General features: G+C 42.8%; 1 protein-coding gene across 1 annotated transcript in view; it reads right to left on the bottom strand.

Moving 5' to 3' along the window:
• PIGA (phosphatidylinositol glycan anchor biosynthesis class A) overlaps window positions 1–20,128 on the bottom strand; it is a 33,596-nt gene extending 13,468 nt beyond the window's left edge. The window contains exon 1 of the mRNA XM_083172440.1: window positions 19,958–20,128. The gene's annotated coding sequence lies outside the window, so the exon portion shown is untranslated. The remainder of the gene's footprint in view (window positions 1–19,957) is intronic.
• Between the last annotated feature and the right edge of the window lie 316 nt (window positions 20,129–20,444).

Below are 20,444 nucleotides of genomic sequence, written 5' to 3'. Positions count from 1 at the left end.
TAATACAAACAGTTCTTTTGTTTCACAGAATCCTCTATCGGATAAGAGAAGAATAGGCGACCCATGTACGCCAGAGACCACATCGCGGTAGACTTTAGCTTCGTGTCATGCCCCTTTCAGACCACACTAAAATAAACATTATTTTGCCTATTTTTAACCATTTTAAACCGGTGATATGTGCGGTCTGAAAGGTGCAGAGTGATTTTAAAGTTTCCAAAAATCGTTTTTTGGAAACGGTAAAAAAGCAGTGTCCTACCCGTTTCAGACCCATTTTTATTTTTGCTGTCTGAACGGGTCTGAAACGGTATTTAGGACCCAGCCAATAGTGGTCCGCTCTGTGCATGTCTAATGAACGGACCACTACATGGGCAGTGCAGGAAGAGAATGATCGTGCTGGGGACAGGGAGTCCCTGCAGTGTATGTTAGATCAGTGGTGGGGTCCCTCCAGCAGATGAGATTTAGTAGTACTAGTACCCCCTTCCCCCAGCGCGAATATTCCCTTTCCTGTGCTGCGCTGCCCAGGTAGGAGGGGGGGGGGGACGACAGCTAAGGAGAAGCGCCGAGAGCAGCTGAGCCAGTGGCTGCGCTTTATGATATCTCTATAAAGTACCATTATTTAAGGAACTCAAAAACCAATTGAATTCCCCTTCTGCTCGACTTTGCTTTATGCCTAAATGCCTATTATGCCTTTAAAAAATCCTGGCAGGTATATGTTGTGTACCCTCCTCACTCTTACCAACAGTGCTATCCATTCTGGGAGATACATATTACATGTAAAGCAGGGGTTGGGAACCTTTTGGGGTCCGAGGGCCGTTTACATTGAGGCATAATGCCTCGGGGGCCATTTAAAATAAAAATAAAAAAAATTACAAATCGTCCTGCGGCAGCCGTCCCATGCTCCGGCGGCTGCTGCAGGTTACAAGTCGCCGGTAGCTCTCGCGAGATTTTCCCTGTATGCAACTCGCTGTACAGCCGCCACAGAAACCGGCTCCGGGGGGGCGTATACGGCCCGCGGGCCGGAGGTTCCCCACTGCTGATGTAAAGCAACATAGCCAGCAAGAATTATGGGTACTTGTTTCCTCATTATCCAAGTTACACAATAACGCAGAATTCATATTGCTTTTAATCTAAAGTGTGTTATTTTACTCGGTTTACAATGTTCATTCATACCTTTACCAACGACTAGAATACGGACTGTATGCTATTTTGATTTGATACTCTTTTTACTCTTTGTAGTCCCATTGAAAATGTATATGCTACAATGTATGTTTGTTACCTTATCATAATAAACACTGATTGCGTAAAAAAAAAAAAAGAATTCATATCAAACAATATGAGTGTGATTTAATTGCATCTGTCAATTGCTAATCTTGTTATACTTTGACCAACAAAAGACTTGTGCCCTTATTCTGATTGACGCGTACTTTACCGCATACTTTCGGATCGCGTCTTTACGGCGTCTGCGCATGCGTGGCGAACGCCACGCGCATGTGCCACGCATTGACTCCGTACCTGTTCGGCCAAATCCCGTACAAAACTGTTCACCGCAATCAGTCGGGAAATATGGGCGTATTATGGGCGTCATGCGGAATGACACATGGGCGTAGTTTCAAAGTGGGCAAAACGGGGCGGAAACATGGGCGGACACGGGGGAGTACACTTATGTTGGGGGGCGTACATTCGGATAGCACTCCGAATGCACGCGAACAAAAAGGGAAGAAATGTGCGGTGTCCAAAAGGCCACTATTGCTTTGCGGACACCACTCGTTCCTGCGGGAGGCGAACGGACCGCCTAATGACTACAAGCATTAACACCTGAACCCAATAGAATCGACTCCTTTACTCATTACTCACTAATAGGACGCTTGTCAGTGCTTTAATTGAAACCATTGCTGCTTCAAGGAAACCTTACTAATCACCCACATATGCTGTACTTCTGACACACTTTAAACCTGCTAACAATGGACATGACTGAATATTAATACTAGCAATACACATGTGTATGCGACATGTACTAAGTAAACCACACAATTGTTGTAAAGTAAAGCAATTTATTTATATACATTTCACAGTCAATGCCACTGTGATACAATGACAAAAAAATAAAAATACCAAAAAAATAAAACCATGCCAGGAATGTACCAAAATAAATTATAATACAAAACAAATATAATTGCACACAGATGGACTCCAGCACCTCCTATGTGCCACTGCACATGCAGCCAGTGGGAAATGAGGAGGCTGCTGGCCCTTCTACAGCAGGCCAACCTGCACCTGACCATTCTACAGCAGGGCAACCTACACCTGGCCCTTCTGCAGCAGGCCAACCTGCAGCTGGCTCATATGCACCATCAGCAGAATCTTTGGGAACACAACCGGGGACTTAGCAACATCACATCAAGTGCAGCTGACAGTAATGGCAGGCAAAAGAGGGCAACAGGGGAACCAAAAAGGACATTGGAAGCAAGGGCTCATCTGGTTACCCTCAGCACGTGATTGGACATAAGAAGCTGACACACACAGTACAATGGAAGATTTGGGATGAGATAACGGTGGAGATTAATGCAGCCACAAGTTCATTTTCGACCACGTTTGGCCTTGGTAGGCTCCTTGGCCTGTGCAGCAGCTCTTCGGGCACGGCCAGATGCTGGGGCAGGTGGAGCAGATGCTGGTGAGGGGTTGGCTGGTCTACCCCTCCTGCCAGCAGGGAGTGTTGCTGGTGGTAATGCACCAGAAACGGATGACATTAGGACCCTGTTGCTGTTAACCAGCTCCACCATAAGCTCATTATGGTGGAGGAGGAGATCATTTTGGCGGGTGGCTTGCTCGGCCAGCACCTGAGCACTTGCAGCCATGGCCTGATGCGCCTCAGCCATGGCCTGCAGGCTCCCAGCGATGGCCTGCTGGGTGCTGACCAAGCTCGCCATGATCTCCTCGGTCCTATGCATCCGTTCTGATGCCAACTCTCCCTGCTGGTTTATGTCCCCAAGCATCTGGGCCAACCTGGCCAAATCGGCTTGGGCCGATGGCGGCTGCTGCTGCACAGGCCTACCACTGGGGCCAGGTGGCACGGACTCCTCCACCTCCTGAGCAGAGTCGTCACCAAGCAGTGGGGTGTCTGTGGAAAATGATAAACACAATTAGGACACATTCTAAGATAATTACTTGCACAAGCTTATGGCATGACCAATATTTACCTTCCAGAAAAGACGCAAAGACTTCAGCTGGGGCCTCGCTATCCATCGTGCTCACCCCCCTGACCTCCTAAACTGATATACAGCTCTCGGCCATCAACTCCAGGGGGGTGAGCTCTAGCCCTGATGGCATGGGCCCGGCCCCAGATCTCTGGCTGTGTTCCCACCGCTTGGTCATCTTCCTCTTCAGGTTGGTTTTGAAGTCCTGCCACCTGCAATGTAAGTTGACATATTAATCCATGTCACTCCAGATGTTTGCTGTTGCAGCCATTGCTCTGTGCTACATATTACGACATGTGCTTAATGTCCAAAAGATAACATTACATGCAACTATGATATCAACCGTTACAATACACATTCACAATCACCATACTCTAACTCTCAACTAAATAACATGGCAATAATGTCTGTGTATCGTAACAACCTCACGGGGCATTTGCAAAATCCATCTAAGCATGAATTCAATCATTACTTGTCTATTACTGGGCACATGTATCACAAAACAACTTGCCTCTTCTTCACATGGTCCGTCTCACGAACTTGTGGCGCTACTTCATTAATCTCTGCCATTATCTGTTCCCAAATCTTCCATCTGCGTGTGTGTGTCAGCTTCTCCGATGGACACTCAATCCAATCACGTGCTCGGGGAACCAGGATGGCAAGCTCCTGTGCTTCATATGCCTTATTTCTTGTAGTTGGTTCCTCTGTTGCCCTTGCTCTCCCCTTGCCACGTCCATGGCCACGCCCCCTGGCACCTGTCGCTGCACTTGAAGTGCTGGCCATGGTACTATCTTGTGAAGTCCCCGGTTGTGTTCCCAAAGATTCTGCTGATGGTGCATATGAGCCAGCTGCAGGTTGGCCTGCTGCAGAAGGGCCAGGTGTAGGTTGCCCTGCTGTAGAATGGTCAGGTGCAGGTTGCCCTGCTGTAGAAGGACCAGCAGCCTCCTCATTACCCACTGGCCGCATGTGCAGTGGCACATAGGTGGTGCTGGAGTCCATCTGGTCAAATAGTTGCTGCAGGTCTGGGTCCACCTCTGGTTGTGATCCAGACATGTTAGCAACAACATTGTCACCTTCTAATACACCTTTATATACTGTTTGTGTATCCTGTTTGGCGGACATCAGCGGCAGCTGCGTTCCGTGCACGAGCGTACGTCGCTGTTTTTTCGCGCCGCATACGGTGGCGGAAATTACATTGTGTAAAACCTGGCGAAACTTCGACATGAAATACTGGTCACCAATTCTAACATTGCATAGAATCTTCTGCTACACCTGTGACTATCGCACAATACACATGCTATTTGCTAGCATGACATGACATTTGGTTCATGACTACTGTGGTATTGTGGCGTTTGATTGCAAGCTAAAAGTAGCCCAATCCCTTCGAAAATCCAGGCCACAAGTCATGCAATACTCATCACTACTGTTATAGACCACACATGTGACAGGCCTATAAATAGTGAGTTGCTGCTAGAATCATTTGTCTCCAGATCTGGCCTTGTCAGGGTGTAAGGTAAGCTCTTCCATGGTCCTTGTAGATATGATATCCATTAACAATGTAAGTGTATGAATGTATGCACCATTGGCTCACTGACTACAGATTGTTGGGCCAGCAAAGTCTTTGTAGCATTATTGCAACATGTCACATGTTCACTATTTCACTCACAGGTCTGAAACCTGTGTGTGTTCATCTATTGCAGGACAACATGTCCCAGCACTAGCTGGAATGTCTCATAGTACATGATGTCGGCAACAAATGCAGACACCTTGGATACTCAAGTAGTGTTTAGTAGTTCGATGTTGTAAGCATCTGTGTGTTTAGGACGGTGTGTATTGAGTTCATATTATTGTTACATCATTATAGAGTCAAATGGATCCTCGGGATTTTACGGGGCGGCCATCTATTGTACGTATTGAAGCCTACAAATCTATTTGTAGTGGGATATGGCCATTATGTGCATAGGTCCATCAGTATTTATGTTCATTTCTTTATAGGTTGCTGAAGCAATGCTGCGGGACATGGAAAGGAGGCTAAGGGCACTTGCGGCTCTCCCCACTCGTCGCCCAAGGAGGCCAGGACGTGCTAGAATCTATCGCACACGGGTGACTCTGTTTGCTATGCCCGATGATGAGGTACTTACTAGGTACCGGTTACCGCCACATGTAATTCTGGATCTGCTCTCGTTAATTGAGAGTGATCTGGAACCTCTACACGGGATCACGACAGCAATTCCGCCTCACACACAGCTGCTGGCGGTGTTGCATTTCTGCGCCTCAGGATCATTCCAACAAGTAGTGGCAGTACTTGCTGGAATATCTCAGCCGGCCTTCTGCCAAATCCTGAGGCGTGTGACGTCGGCCATGTTCAGGCGCAAGGGGCACTTCATGGCCATGACATTTGCCACCGAGACCCTGCGCAGAAGCCAGCAGGCCTTCCATCAAATTGCTGGCTTCCCTAATGTGATAGGGGCTGTGGATGGCACCCATGTACCATTTGTGCCTCCATCTCGAAGTGAGAAGATATATAGGAACCGCAAATTGTTCCACTCACTGAACGTGATGGTGGTATGTGGCCCATTAATGGAGATTCTCGCCTTCAACTCGAAGTTTCCCGGAAGTGCCCATGACTCTCATGTTATCCGACAAACCGGGATATGGCAAAGACTACAAGAGCTGGAAGGCCGTGATGCGTGGGTTCTGGGTGACTCCGGTTACCCATGTACGCCCTGGCTACTTACGCCGTACAGCTACCCAGCACCGGGCCCACAGGAGGCATTCAATGTGGCGCATGTTGCCACCAGGCAAGTGGTGGAGCGCTCAATTGGCCTTTTAAAGGGTAGATTTAGAGTGCTCCACCGCACTGGTGGTGACTTACAGTATGCGCCTCAAATGGTGTCGAGGATCGTGGGCCTGTGTATATTTTTCCACAACATTGCTGTGCGGCGTGAGATACCCTTTGATGAGTGGGAGGTACCATCTGAGCCGCAAGATCCGCCCATCCCGCGCCCCTGAATGCCGGAGGGGATACCAGCTGCGGGACTCTGTGGCGCAAAGATACTTCAGGTACATTTTATCTAGTTGACCAGAACACACCAATTGTTGTCAAAATCACCCCTTCAAATAAGTACAGTGTGGTAGTTGTCAGTGTTACAAAACGACAATTATCCAGCCTGCCCTCCTAATGGCAAAGAAATAGTAGATATTTATCATATGTGCTTAGTTTTGGGGGAAGTACAATATAGGTGCTCATTATTATACCTTCTACAAGGGATCTTATGTGTTTGTTATATCTTCATTATTGTAGTTGATACTATCCCTGATGACTGGTGAGTACATTGATTTATTCTCTAATGTGTTGGGGATTTTTTCCTGTGTTGATGTATGATTTGTTTGCAGAAATATATATATATATATATATATATATATATATATATATATATATATATATGATATTTGAATTTATTAAACATGTTTAAACATTTCAAGGAGCAGGCAGGCAGGCAGGCAGGCAGGCAGCCAGGCAGGCAGCGCTGGTGTATAATGCTGGACTCAGGATACCTGCAAGTATGTGTATGTGTCTTTTAAACATAAATGTACGCATACACATAGATGCATAGAGTAAGTAATGCGAAGTACAGCTATGCGTTGCTAAGCTATAGCACGCGTTGCTTGGCGGAGCGAGGCGTCATTGGATTTGCTAAGTGCATACACACTGTGTTTTATATATATCAGATTTGTTCATTGCCATACATCAGCACTACTGTTTTGAAGGCATGCGAATTTGTCACCATTTGTGTTGGCGCAGAGACGCTGCTCATGTAAAGATGAACAATAAAGTTATTAACACAAATAACTGTGATAAACCAATGCCACCACCTGATTGGTTGATTGATGCCATTGTTAACATGGCGGAGACACGAAGGGCAGACCCGTTTTCTCCTGCGGAGCTGAGGGTTCTTGTCTCCGTCATGGAGACAAGGCTGGGCCGTGCTGGGCCCTTTATCAGCAACCGACATAAACGCCGGGCCTATGCTGCGGCAGGGCGCAGGATTTACGCCCGCACTCGGGTGCGGAGGAGCATCGGGCAGCTCGAGAGGCGGTGGTCGGACCTCCGCAGGCGCCAGCCCCAGCTGTTACAGCAAATTAGGGGCGAAATAGCTGATTGTGAGTATTTTAGCTATGAAAATTCGCACTTACAACATAGCATATATAAACAATAAAATGTGTCTCATGATAAGTGGGTGTCCATGGGTTTAAAAGTCCATAGACTGTTATGTGTGCTTCTTCCTGGTTAACATGCAGTCATGTGGCTTTTATATGTAATGACATAGCATTGATGATTCTGATGCATACAATGTGCCAGATCTAATATGTGTTACACATTGATAAATGCCAGGGTTGTAATGTTTGAACAAATTAATAACAATCACATAATATTTTAAATGTCACATTTTGGAGTCCATTAACAGTAAGGAGCTACTTTCCAGCATCGTTTGCCATCATTATCACCCTTCCATGTATGTCTTGTTATGGATTAATACATGTGCCCCAATGACCCGACATTGACCATGATTTTTTTTTCTACCACACAGCACGAGCCCGAGCCCGACAGGCACGTGAAGAGGCCGAGGCAGCCATGGCCGAGGAGGAGGGGCAAGAGCCTGAGGAGGAGGTGGCGGCAAGGGTGGAGGAGGACCAAGTGGAGGAGGAGGAGGAAATGTTGGAGGAGCAAGTGGAGGATATGGTGGAGGAGATGGTGGAGGAGGTGGTGGAGGAGGAGGAGGTGCCTGAGGAGGTGGTGGTGGAGGAGGTGGAAGAGGAGTTGGTGGCAGAGGAGGAGGTGTTGGTGGCGGAGGAGGAGGTGGAGGTGGTGGAGGAGGAGGTGGAGGTGGAGGTGGTGGTGGTGGAGGAGTTGGTTGTGGCGGAGGAGGTGGACGAGGTGATGGTGGCGGAGGAGCTGGTTGTGGCGGAGGAGGTGGACGAGGTGATGGTGGCGGAGGAGCTGGCGGAGGAGGGGGCTGAGGAGGCCACGGTTGCCCCAGAGGTGTCCGATTCCGAGGGGGAGGAGGCGTGTCAGGCCCCGGAGTCCCATCTGATCGGTATGTTTACATAATGCATCATTCATGAAGTAGTTGTACTGGTATTTGTTATGTAGCACTGGCGATAAAAATTTTTGGTACAATACTATTAATACAGACCCCAAAGTGGGTAGCTACAGATACAGGTACGGGTTAGATGGGGTGTCCAAGGCATCCCTTTCATCCAGGACACCTCTGAATTACACAGGTTTGTGGGATGGCTTTGAGCTCCATTTTGACTGCCACATAACCGTTGTAGTTAAACAGGATCCTGGAGTAAAGGGATGAGTGGATCATTTGTGGATTAAATTCACCTGCTGCAAGCGTTGATTATGACCCATCAAATAGTGGAATCTATATTGTTGGTGAATGTTATTTATAAACTATAGGATGTATGCTATAAATGGAGTATGGGCCGGCCTACCTTGGAATGGAGTCACAAGTTGCCAGTGTCCCAGGAGCCTCCTCTACCTAAACACCCCCTGTAGTTCAGATTGTTTTTTTGCCCTCACAGAATTGTAGGTTGGTTTAGACAGAATTATGATTTTGAGGATGTGTACTGTGCATTCCTGACATTTGCATAACTCCCATGCCACGAACCATCACTGAACTTAGACTGAGGAGATTGTGACAAGTTCTTATTGACGGAGGCCATGACATGCTTGTCATTGGTTAGTCATGGGTGGGTTGTGACTGAGAAGAAACACTATGACTGTTATGTCTTCTGCAGAGTAAAGGGTAGAGGGAAAAAAACACAGTATGTAGTAAATAAGTTTGCATGTATGTATATATGTATGTGTCATATCTATTTATCTATGTGTGTCTCTATCTCTCTACATAGATATATATATATATATATATATATATATACACACACATGTCACCTAGCATTTGTGCAATTTATGTAGCAGTATGTGAAATGTATGCATGAATATCATGACTAATTTTTGCCCCTTTGACATGCCCACAGATGACACCACACCGGCAGATGAGGGGGTTCGGGGGGCCCTCCTGCGGGCGGAGCACCATTTGAGGCTATTACTAGCCGATCTGCAGGACCTGCGAGATCTCCTAGTCTAATTTATTAATGTATATTTTTTTTATTTAAATGTTAATTTTTGATTCTAATAAATGTTTTATGCAAGTTCACAGTTGTTGGTTTTATTTGCACATTAAACAGTATATGTGTAGATTGTTTATAATCTTTTACACAGGGTCTAATACAAACCATTGCACTTAAATTGCTGTAAGGGTTAATGTGTGCAATGCATGTGTTAGGCATGCTTGTAAGGATATATTGGCATCTAATTGATTCCAATTCCAAATAAGCAGTTTTTTATGAGGATAGGTAATTGAATAAGTGGGTCATGTGATGTATTGCAGAAGATACATAATAGTGGGTTGTTTGGCGTAAATACTCCGCTTACGGGCGGTAGCACCGCTTGGCTCCCGTTCGGATGCGGTATTCCCGAGCATACTCTGTAATACTCTGTAATACCGTGCAGAATCTGAGTGTTTCTCCCGCACACGCATGGTTTGTATGTCGTCCGTAAACACGCCCTGTTCTTAAAGAGTGAGTCCGTCCGAATGCGGAGGACACGTGGGCGTTTCTACGGACGATGGCCGCACGCGGCAGAACACCGTGGCGTGCGGACCGCTCCGTAAGAATGCGGGAATATCCGCACCGATCAGAATAAGGGCCCTGATCTGTTTGCACAATAACTAGAAGTTTAGTGGCTGAGTTACATATTCATAAACAAATTACATATATAAAAAGGTCACTAGAGTAAAATGACATACAGCCATGGCCATAAGTTTTAAGAATGACACAAGTATTGTTATTCAGAAAGTTTGCTGCTTCAGTGTTTTAAACCTTTTGTTAGATGTCACTATGGCAGGTGTTCCCAATCTTTTTTGAATCTTGGCATCCTAGAGTATCAGAATTTTTCCAAGGCACCCCTAGGCCCAAAACAAAATATAAAATTAAGTAGATTGTGTTTATATGTGCTTCTTAGGTTCAGTTACATGTTAAAGGGCATGATTTGCTTCTGATTGTACACATATATTATGATTGACAGCCACCAGCACTGGTTTTGTCCATAAATAATTGATCATAAACAATTTGAATTTGTCCTGGACCACCAACCCGTGGCACCCCTGCAGGTGTCCCGAGGCACCCCAGGGAGCCATGGCACACAGTTTGTGAACCACTGCACTATGGTATGCTAAAGTAACATTACAAGTATTTCATAAGTATCAAAGGCATTTATTGACAATAACATTGTTTATCATTGACCATTCTTGCCTAATCAATGCTTGGAGATAGTAAAAATATGTAAGTATTTGTTTGTCCACCCTCCGCTTGAGGATTGAAATCACACATCAAGTGCCAGGCAAAGGGCCTTATTCTAGTTCACTCATAGAGGCAAATTCCTTCTCCGATGGACAAAACCATGTGCCCTGCAGGAGGGGCAGATGTAACAGGCACAGAGAGAATAAGATTTGGGTGAGTTATTTTGTTTCTGTGCAGGGAAAATACTGACTGCTTTATTTTTACACTGTAATATAGATCTCACTTTGAAGAAAAACCACACCCAAATCTAACTCTCTCTGCACAAGTAACATCTGCCCCACCTGCAGTGCACATGGTTTTCTCCATTTGAGAAGGAATTTGCCTCTAAGAGTGAACTAGAATAAGGCCCAAAGTAGCATAGTTTATGGGGGCCTCTACCAGTCTGTGTAACCACTTGAACCCAGTGCTGGTAACCCTGTGAACCTGCCACCTACCTGTCTCTCCTTCTGCCACACCTGACTTAACATAATTCCTGTTACCCCACTGCCTGTCTTCTTTGAAATCATAGTCTGCATGCCAACACCTGATAAACCAGATATTTATCTGATAAGATTAGATATGATAAATAACCCAAACCAAATTTATTTACTTTATTACCTTTAAATATAACGGCAACGCTGAAATGATTGCACACCCACACAACCTTTGTATAAAATGTATGGCAATGCTTTACTTAAAGAATAGCTTCATTACAGGTACTTGCAAATGCAGACTAACACAAGAAACATAAAATTGATTAGCTAATACTTAAACAGTAATTCTAAATCAAATCAAAATGGACACCTTTCAAGGACAGTGATCAGCCATGATTAAACCTCCTTCATAATTACCTCCAGCCCCCTGTGCTTCCTTGTTCTTTCTCAACTGCCTTGTCCCTCCTTCTATCACTCTGATATTTAAACCTTTATCACATTAATTAATTAATTACTCATAAGCATTGAGTCTTATTGGAAAGCTCTGCTTTCAATCATGATGTCATAATTAACCCAACACCCAACTTCAGTGGCCTTGTGGGTCTACGCATGTGTGGCCTTGTTCCCATATAGTTTGTTCCCATTTCTAGACAAAACTGTGCAGACTGGCTGTCTGCCCTTGTCCTCTGTTACATCAATAAGGCATTCTTAAACCCAGAAATCCAAAACAATATCTCATAAGAAATTACTTATTTCAGCAGTATTCTGATTCCACACGCCATCTTGTAACGATATATGCAAGTCATGCCTAACAAAATGGCCGCAGTGTCTGACATATTATCACTGTTTAGCGCAAAGGGAAGGCCTCATACGCAGTGAATAGTACATTGTGCAACAGGCAAAAGTCATCTGCAGCAATAATAGCGGCAGTCAGGAAAACAGAATATAATAAAAACATAGATTTATTGATTAGTTGATTTTCTGTATTATCAGTCCATCCTCAACTTTTTTCATATCTCCGAAAAAAAGTTCATATCTCTCGTACTGTGCATCATTTGTTTCTCTCTTAATACATCGGAAAACCTTCTTGAAGCATTTCACTAGTATACAGAAAAATCAATAATATTATCTTGGCAAAAACATTAAACTTCTTAAAGCATATATGACATTGACTTATGCGAACCAGTTATTGGGGTTCAACCAAATAAACCAACTGTAGGGAATCACATCACTCACACCTGTTCAATAAACTAATTTTTTTTTACCCAAGGATGACCTCCAGCCCCCTCCCCATTGCTTCCCTCATGTGATAATGTTGTTTTGTCAACATCTGTTTAAAAACTGCCATTTTTTTTTTTCAAATGACAAATGCTAATATGATGTCTGAGCTTAATAATGCTATTACTTTTGCTTGTTTTATTAATTAAATCCCAGCCAATAGAGGTGTGACCATTCCAGAGAAAAGATTAATTTACAAATTGATGCATTTCATTTTGCACAGAAAAAGCAAGTGTTTAAAAAAATATTATTATTATTATTATTATTATTACTGAGCTACTAGAAATTATTTAGAAAAAATATTGAGTCTGCAGGTAATGCTGCAGAATGCTTATCAAAGCCCTTATTGAAAAAAATACAGATTTTATAGTGATTATTATAAGATGCATATTGAGTTGCATTTTTATGCTTACTGATTTATCTGATTGCATGTTGCCACTTTACTAGATCCATTGGTCATGCATATGAGCCCACAAATAAGGAATGGAGGTCACAATTAGGTGCAGCACTACTGGGTTCTGCTACTAGTAAATCGCATTTGCTGCACAACTAATCATGATATTCTCTCAAATATTTGTAATGATTTAATGATTGTTTTTTCTCAGAGTGGTTTGGAAGAAATTGTGTATTATTAACAGGAATCCATGAGAGACTGCTGTCAGAAGGCACTAACCGATATGAGGACCCTCACGGGGTTAGAGTATTTTGATGAGTTTTTCATTACTAATCATGTCACAAGTTTCTAAACATCTATGGACCACAAGAAATAGTTTTTTTTTTCAGATTTTACAACAACGCATACTATTTAATACCCATAGTATTTGCAACACTCTGTTATTGCAGGTTATCTACCCAATGCGATTATTCTTATTATTTTTTTAGTGAAAATCAATTCACTTTACAGTTATGGAAGTATTACAGTCATCTAATCATTGATTTATGATCTGCATAGTTCTTACAATCAAATAGCAGATAGTCAGTACTTACTACATTTATTTACAGCACAGTCCAATATACGTGGACTCAATTAAGCCAGTTTTATGGACAGCCCCACTATGTCCCACAATGAGTTGCATGATTGCTACCACAATGCTGATTCAATATGTTTATGATCTAATGATGTGTTTAAATTCTTTACAGGATTCTCTTACTGACACCTTTTCTATTACTACTACTGAATCTAACTGACACAGAGCTGGCAAAGTACTGACACAGAGCTGGCAAAGTACAATATACTGACATAATTGCTTCATTTGAGGCTCTGATACACGCACTGACAGAAACCACAGCACTGGATATATCAGATTTATCAGTATACCTGTCTTTACTGTAATGAACAACAAGCAGAGGCCTTGGGAGTTTGAACACATATACATAGGGGTTCACATAGACCCATCAGGTTCTACAGTTGCACACTTGACCGAGTGGCATCTGCTTAACCAACATGTTTAAGGACTGTGGCGGCTGCTGCAGCCTTTGTATAGAAATTACAGAACACCGCACACTATGTGTCTCTAATGCTACATCTTTTCTAATCTTTTACACATTTCCAGTGCATGGTACTCTTGTTGGGAACTTTTGCTCCCAGCGCCACATGACCTGACCATTGTCAGGTGTGGTACGCCAAATCCTGCTACTCTGCTACCTGGTGGGACCCAGGAGTCCCAGAGGATGGATGAGAGGCAGGATTTAGAACATGATTGTGAGGAATATTTAAAGCAAAATTTCTCCAATTAGACCTGATATCTCTGACACACCACTACCATCTACAAAGGTTGTAGTTGTCACCAACAAGGAGACTCAGGATGGCCATATACGGGATATGCGGTAGTATTGGATTTAGAGATCCTCATTTTCCATCGTGATTTTGCTATGATATAATACGCTAATATCACAGCAAGTAAAGGAGCTCATTGAGGCTGTGCAACTCCCTGCAAAGGCAGTAGTTGTTAAGTGTCAAGCTCACATGTTATAAAGTGATCTTGTTGCACTTGGTAACAAAAATAAGATGGCCACTGTTGTGAATCACACCACTATACAATTTAATGTTTTTACAAATTGACCAGCAGAATCTCATAAAACATCAAGAGTTGTGTATTTAAAAGGAATGTGCCAATGGATGATGAATGGATGCAGTCAAAAGGCTAATGGCCTATGTAAAGATGGTGGGGGCAGATCAGTAGCTCCCCAAACCCCTCCTCCTGGCATATGCGGAAGCTGCCCATGGGATGACCCATGTAAGGAGAGAGAGGGCATGTATGTTGATTTCATCTTATGCAGAGGCCCAAACGCATCTGCAGAAGAATGAACTCAGGAAAATTATTCCTATAGAACCATCAAACATTTCTCCTACCACTGGTCCATTCCTAAGGTTAAAATTATTTTTTTGGGAATTTACATGCATTTAAAATTGTCATTATATTTAAATGGTATCTGATATGTTATCTTGATTAAGGAACATTCCAGCTGTCCCATGTACAGCATCCTTTACAGCAAAGAAATTTATTGAGAAATTTGTGTGCAGATATGTTATCCCATAAGGTATATGGTAGTATTAAAAAAAAAAAAAAAAAAAAAAATCATAGAGGTACATATTTTGACAGTAAAGGTATTCTAAGGAATAAGTCAAAATATGGGTATGAAAATTTGGTTGCACTCACCACACACTAAAAGGTTTTAGTCAAAATTGAACATGTTAACAAATGCACATTGAGAACACATTATTTAGGGTGGGTGTGGAAATTACCATGAGTTGACTTGAAGTTTTGTCTTCGGTTTTGTATGACATTCACACTACTCCTCAGCAGCCACTGAACCTGTCCCCTTATAAGATCATTATTTTAATTGATATATACATTTTTTGGGAGACCATCAATCCCTATTCAACATCCAGCAGCAGACTTGTCACTCTAATTCTCACATTATCTAAATACTTTGCCAGAAAAGCAAACAAGCTTATGAAGGGATGTTGTTATAAGGTCCAGCCTGGAGACTATGCAATGGTGAGAAAATTCTTACAATTAAATGTCTCGTAGATCAAAGGCAAGACCCGTCCCTGTGAAACAAACCGATTGAATTAATGCGTCTCACTGCAAGAAGGTTTCCGACCTGGTGGTGATATCAGTTGAAAGAAAAAGAAACTGATGCAGATAAATATGGTGACTGGGATTCTAACTTAATAAACTTATTTGATGATGGGCCTGTCCAGGGCCCCCACACAGACCAAGACAAGATCCACGGAATCGGGGGGCATCCTTAGTGGTGTCCCTGCGGGTTGTGGGCAAGAAGAGGTCCACGGAATCGGGGGATACCCTTAGTGGTGTCCCTGCGGGTTGTGGACAAGGTGTAAAACAATGATCCCCATGAGTGACCAAGTTTCCCATACATTAACTAACTGAAGAAGTCATTTTTGTTTTTTTAAGTTTTCATATTTTTATAGTGAATGAGGGTTACCAGGGATTGGTTGCTGGCAAGGACAGTGTGTATAGTTATCAAAGAGGTATTACTAGAGTCATGGTGGTGTATTCTACTTCTGCTTTTAATTTTAATCCCACAAGTATAATCATAACAGACACACATATACATCATACTACTGATGCTCCCAGGTTTCGGTATGCATCAGAGGATGGTAATAAAATACTGATAGCCAATATGTTAAACTAATTAGAAGGTTTAAAATAAATATATTAGTAATAACATAAAAGTAACTGAGAACGCCCACACCAGAACCATTGATAGAATACATCTGGTAAGGTATCGGTAAAGAAGAGGCATTCTAAATAAGGATGGTAACAATGGTGCAAATATAATATCTATATGCAAACTGACATTTCTTCTTTAAGACGCTCATCATGAGCTGATAAAAAGAACAATAAGGTAAACTGATTGTTGTTTATATTGTCATCTACGGTATCACTCTGGTAATGTTGGGTTAATGGCTACTTATATTTGCAGTCAAATCAAACAACATTTAATTTTCTATGTAGGATTTACACAAGTGAATCTTATAAGGTTACTGACTCTAGGTTTAAAAATTGGTAAAGAGTGTAATAACAGGAGATATTTTGGAGTACAACAAAACATGTAGTTATGTGACAGAGTTGGGTGTGCTAGTATAAAATCTAGATAAAAAAGAGTACTCATTGAATTGTTTCTTATGATGTTTTCTCAAACATACTGTCTCTTAAGATATGGACATTACCACAAGGATTATATTATATTTACAAACATAAGGTTTCTAAATGGTTACAAACAAGATCTATTGTAATAAATTTTACTTTTACTAATTAATACAGTGGTGATTCAACATGAAGATTTGAAAGTAACACATGGTATATTAAAGAAACACACTTATTTACATTATCCCAAGTTTATAAAATTGTATTTGAATTTGTGAATATAATTAAAATATGGTACAAGCATCACAAATACTAAACTAATGGTCACGTTAAAAGGAAAGTTGAATTAAATTATTTGGGTTAAAAAAATTAGTTTATTGAACAGGTGTGAGTGATGTGATTCCCTACAGTTGGTTTATTTGGTTGAACCCCAATAACTGGTTCGCATAAGTCAATGTCATATATGCTTTAAGAAGTTTAATGTTTTTGCCAAGATAATATTATTGATTTTTCTGTATACTAGTGAAATGCTTCAAGAAGGTTTTCCGATGTATTAAGAGAGAAACAAATGATGCACAGTACGAGAGATATGAACTTTTTTTCGGAGATATGAAAAAAGTTGAGGATGGACTGATAATACAGAAAATCAACTAATCAATAAATCTATGTTTTTATTATATTCTGTTTTCCTGACTGCCGCTATTATTGCTGCAGATGACTTTTGCCTGTTGCACAATGTACTATTCACTGCGTATGAGGCCTTCCCTTTGCGCTAAACAGTGATAATATGTCAGACACTGCGGCCATTTTGTTAGGCATGACTTGCATATATCGTTACAAGATGGCGTGTGGAATCAGAATACTGCTGAAATAAGTAATTTCTTATGAGATATTGTTTTGGATTTCTGGGTTTAAGAATGCCTTATTGATGTAACAGAGGACAAGGGCAGACAGCCAGTCTGCACAGTTTTGTCTAGAAATGGGAACAAACTATATGGGAACAAGGCCACACATGCGTAGACCCACAAGGCCACTGAAGTTGGGTGTTGGGTTAATTATGACATCATGATTGAAAGCAGAGCTTTCCAATAAGACTCAATGCTTATGAGTAATTAATTAATTAATGTGATAAAGGTTTAAATATCAGAGTGATAGAAGGAGGGACAAGGCAGTTGAGAAAGAACAAGGAAGCACAGGGGGCTGGAGGTAATTATGAAGGAGGTTTAATCATGGCTGATCACTGTCCTTGAAAGGTGTCCATTTTGATTTGATTTAGAATTACTGTTTAAGTATTAGCTAATCAATTTTATGTTTCTTGTGTTAGTCTGCATTTGCAAGTACCTGTAATGAAGCTATTCTTTAAGTAAAGCATTGCCATACATTTTATACAAAGGTTGTGTGGGTGTGCAATCATTTCAGCGTTGCCGTTATATTTAAAGGTAATAAAGTAAATAAATTTGGTTTGGGTTATTTATCATATCTAATCTTATCAGATAAATATCTGGTTTATCACACCTCAATGCACTGCCATTCTTTTAGTCCATGAACCAACCATTAGATACCTGCAATCACTGAACTTGTGGCATGTCTGTCTGTTATCCACTGAACCTGCTGCCTGTAACCCTGTAAAATTAATGTGTCTGCCTGTCTACATCCACATACCTGCTGCCAGTATGTTGCCACATGAACCCTCTGCCTATCTGTTAAGGTGCCCATACACGGTACAATTGCTGGGTGTTTTGCATTGCAAAACCTATTCAATGCAATCTAGTACAAATTGTATAAAATAATGGTAGTGGACTTTAGGAAGAAGGTTGTTGGTGTTCCTCCGCTAACAATTACTGACAGTGTGGTGTCGCTAGTGGACTCCTTCAAGTTCCTAGGAACCACAATCTCCCGGGATCTTAAATGGGGGCCCAACACTGATACTATTGTTGGAAAAAAGCAGCAGAGGCTGTCCTTCCTTAGGCAACTGAGGAAGTTCAACTTCAAAGCTTCTGCTCCTCTTCTACGCCACGATTGTGAGGTCTGTACTGCGCTCAATACTGGTCTGGTACGGCTCCGCCAGCGAGAGACAAATGCAGACTCCAAAAGGTAGTCAGAACTGAGGAGAAGATAATCAGATGGACCTTCCCTCTGTCCAGGTCCTGGACCTGTCCAGAGCAAAAAAAAAGCGGGCAACGAAGATAGTCAAGGACCAACCACATCGCTACAGGGATATTCCCATAAGGTCCACCAGAAGCCTAAAAAGTTTCTTCCCTCAAGCAGTTCACCTGTTGACACATGAACACCTCACGGTCTAGTCGTGCCTTTGCACATAATCTAACACGGTGTCCCCTCGGAATAACTCTCTATGACTGTACATGTTCCCCCACCTGTTTATATTGCTTATACTGTATGCTTGGTGCCAACCTGGCTGCTGCACAGCAAACCGAAAAAAAAATCCTAGTATACGTAATGCTGTGAACACACGGGTCTATATGATTGCTGGGGATATATTGCTAGCAATATATCCCCAGCAATCATATTGCTAGTGTCTCCTTTTCATCAGCGATGAAAAGGAGACACTGCTACGGGGCGGAGGCAGAGCGCAGCAGCAGGTGACGGGAGGAGGGAGGTAGCAGCGTCGCAGGGCATGGAGAACAGCGCTGGTTTCTCCGGCGCTGACCTCCTGCCCGGCGATCGCTGGGGGAAGCCGCTGGAGCATGCTCCTGCGACCAGCGACCATGAAGGGCTGGCCGCGGGAGCGCGCTCCCAGCCATCTATCGCCGGCTGCACATGAAATCACTGGCAATATGGTCGCTGAGCGACCATTTTGCCAGCGATTTCATACATAATTGCACCCGTGTGTACCCACCTTCAGTATACCTGGCCAATAAAGCTGATTCTGATTATGTCATTGTCCCTCTTGCTTGAAGCTGTGCAGATAAATTTACAAAAATTCAAGTTTTTAGAAGTGAAAAATGTTGCCCATAGCAAACAGATTCTAGTGATTATCCTCCAGAAGGCAGTAGACACCGAAATTGATAAGTAGAATCTGATTAGTTGCTATGGGCAACATCTCTCACTTGTAAATTTACCCTGTCCTCTGGATAGAGGGTAAACAGATAATAAACAAGTACCTTAAAACAACGCAGTCACTGTCACACTTCCTGAGGCTGTCTAGTTGCAACATGCACAGTACAGCAACCTAACAGCAGTAGGAACAGCATTCCCAGTGATATGGGTACAGTACGTGTGTCAATAAAAGGGGTTGTGTATACTGAATGTATGTGGATACTTTAAGAAAAAAAGACAAACAAAATCACACCATGTAGAGTCTACATCCACCAACAATCTCTTATCATATAAAGAACACAGACACTGTGTCAATGGAATGAGCATTGCTACTCCTGCTGCAGTATATATAGATCCTGATTAAGAACATGACCCATCTCCAGTGCAGTGACTGATACAAAGATTAAAACGAATAAAAAATAATAATAGTAAAAAGCTCCAGCGATAATGTCAGTGTTCCCCTTACCGGCTCATCCGTGAGGCTGCTCACAGCATACACCTACTCCATATACCTGCTGCACTGACTGAATCTATCAGCCCTCTCCTCCATGCACTGTGCGCTTCCTGGTTACCCACCATACAAAGTATGGGCCAATCACAGCGCAGAGTACACACTGGCGAACGCTATACCGAATGTTACACGGCTCTGCATTTGCCTTACACCGTTCCGTCTGTGATTGGCTCCCGCTGGCGCAGGGTACAGGAGGCGTGGCCGTGGCGTTCATGTCATGTCTGACTCCTGCGTGCCTCTGTGTGATTTTGTATGTGTGTGTGTGGGTGAGTGAGGAGGGCAGCCGCAGCCAGCGCAGCAGATCAGATGACGGTCGCAGCTGTCAGTGTGGGAGGAAGCAACAGATTTGTTCTGTGCTTCTAGTTAGGGCGATAGTAATATAGCATGGCGTTTCTTTTCACAGGCAGTAGCTGTAGGGAGGGACAGCTGCTTCCATTTTAGT

This window comes from Crinia signifera, chromosome 2 (assembly GCF_055691185.1).
Source record: "Crinia signifera chromosome 2, ASM5569118v1, whole genome shotgun sequence".
NCBI classification, from domain to species: Eukaryota; Metazoa; Chordata; class Amphibia; order Anura; family Myobatrachidae; genus Crinia; species Crinia signifera.
Note: the sequence above shows the minus strand (reverse complement) of the source record. Positions and strands in the feature narration are given on the sequence as shown.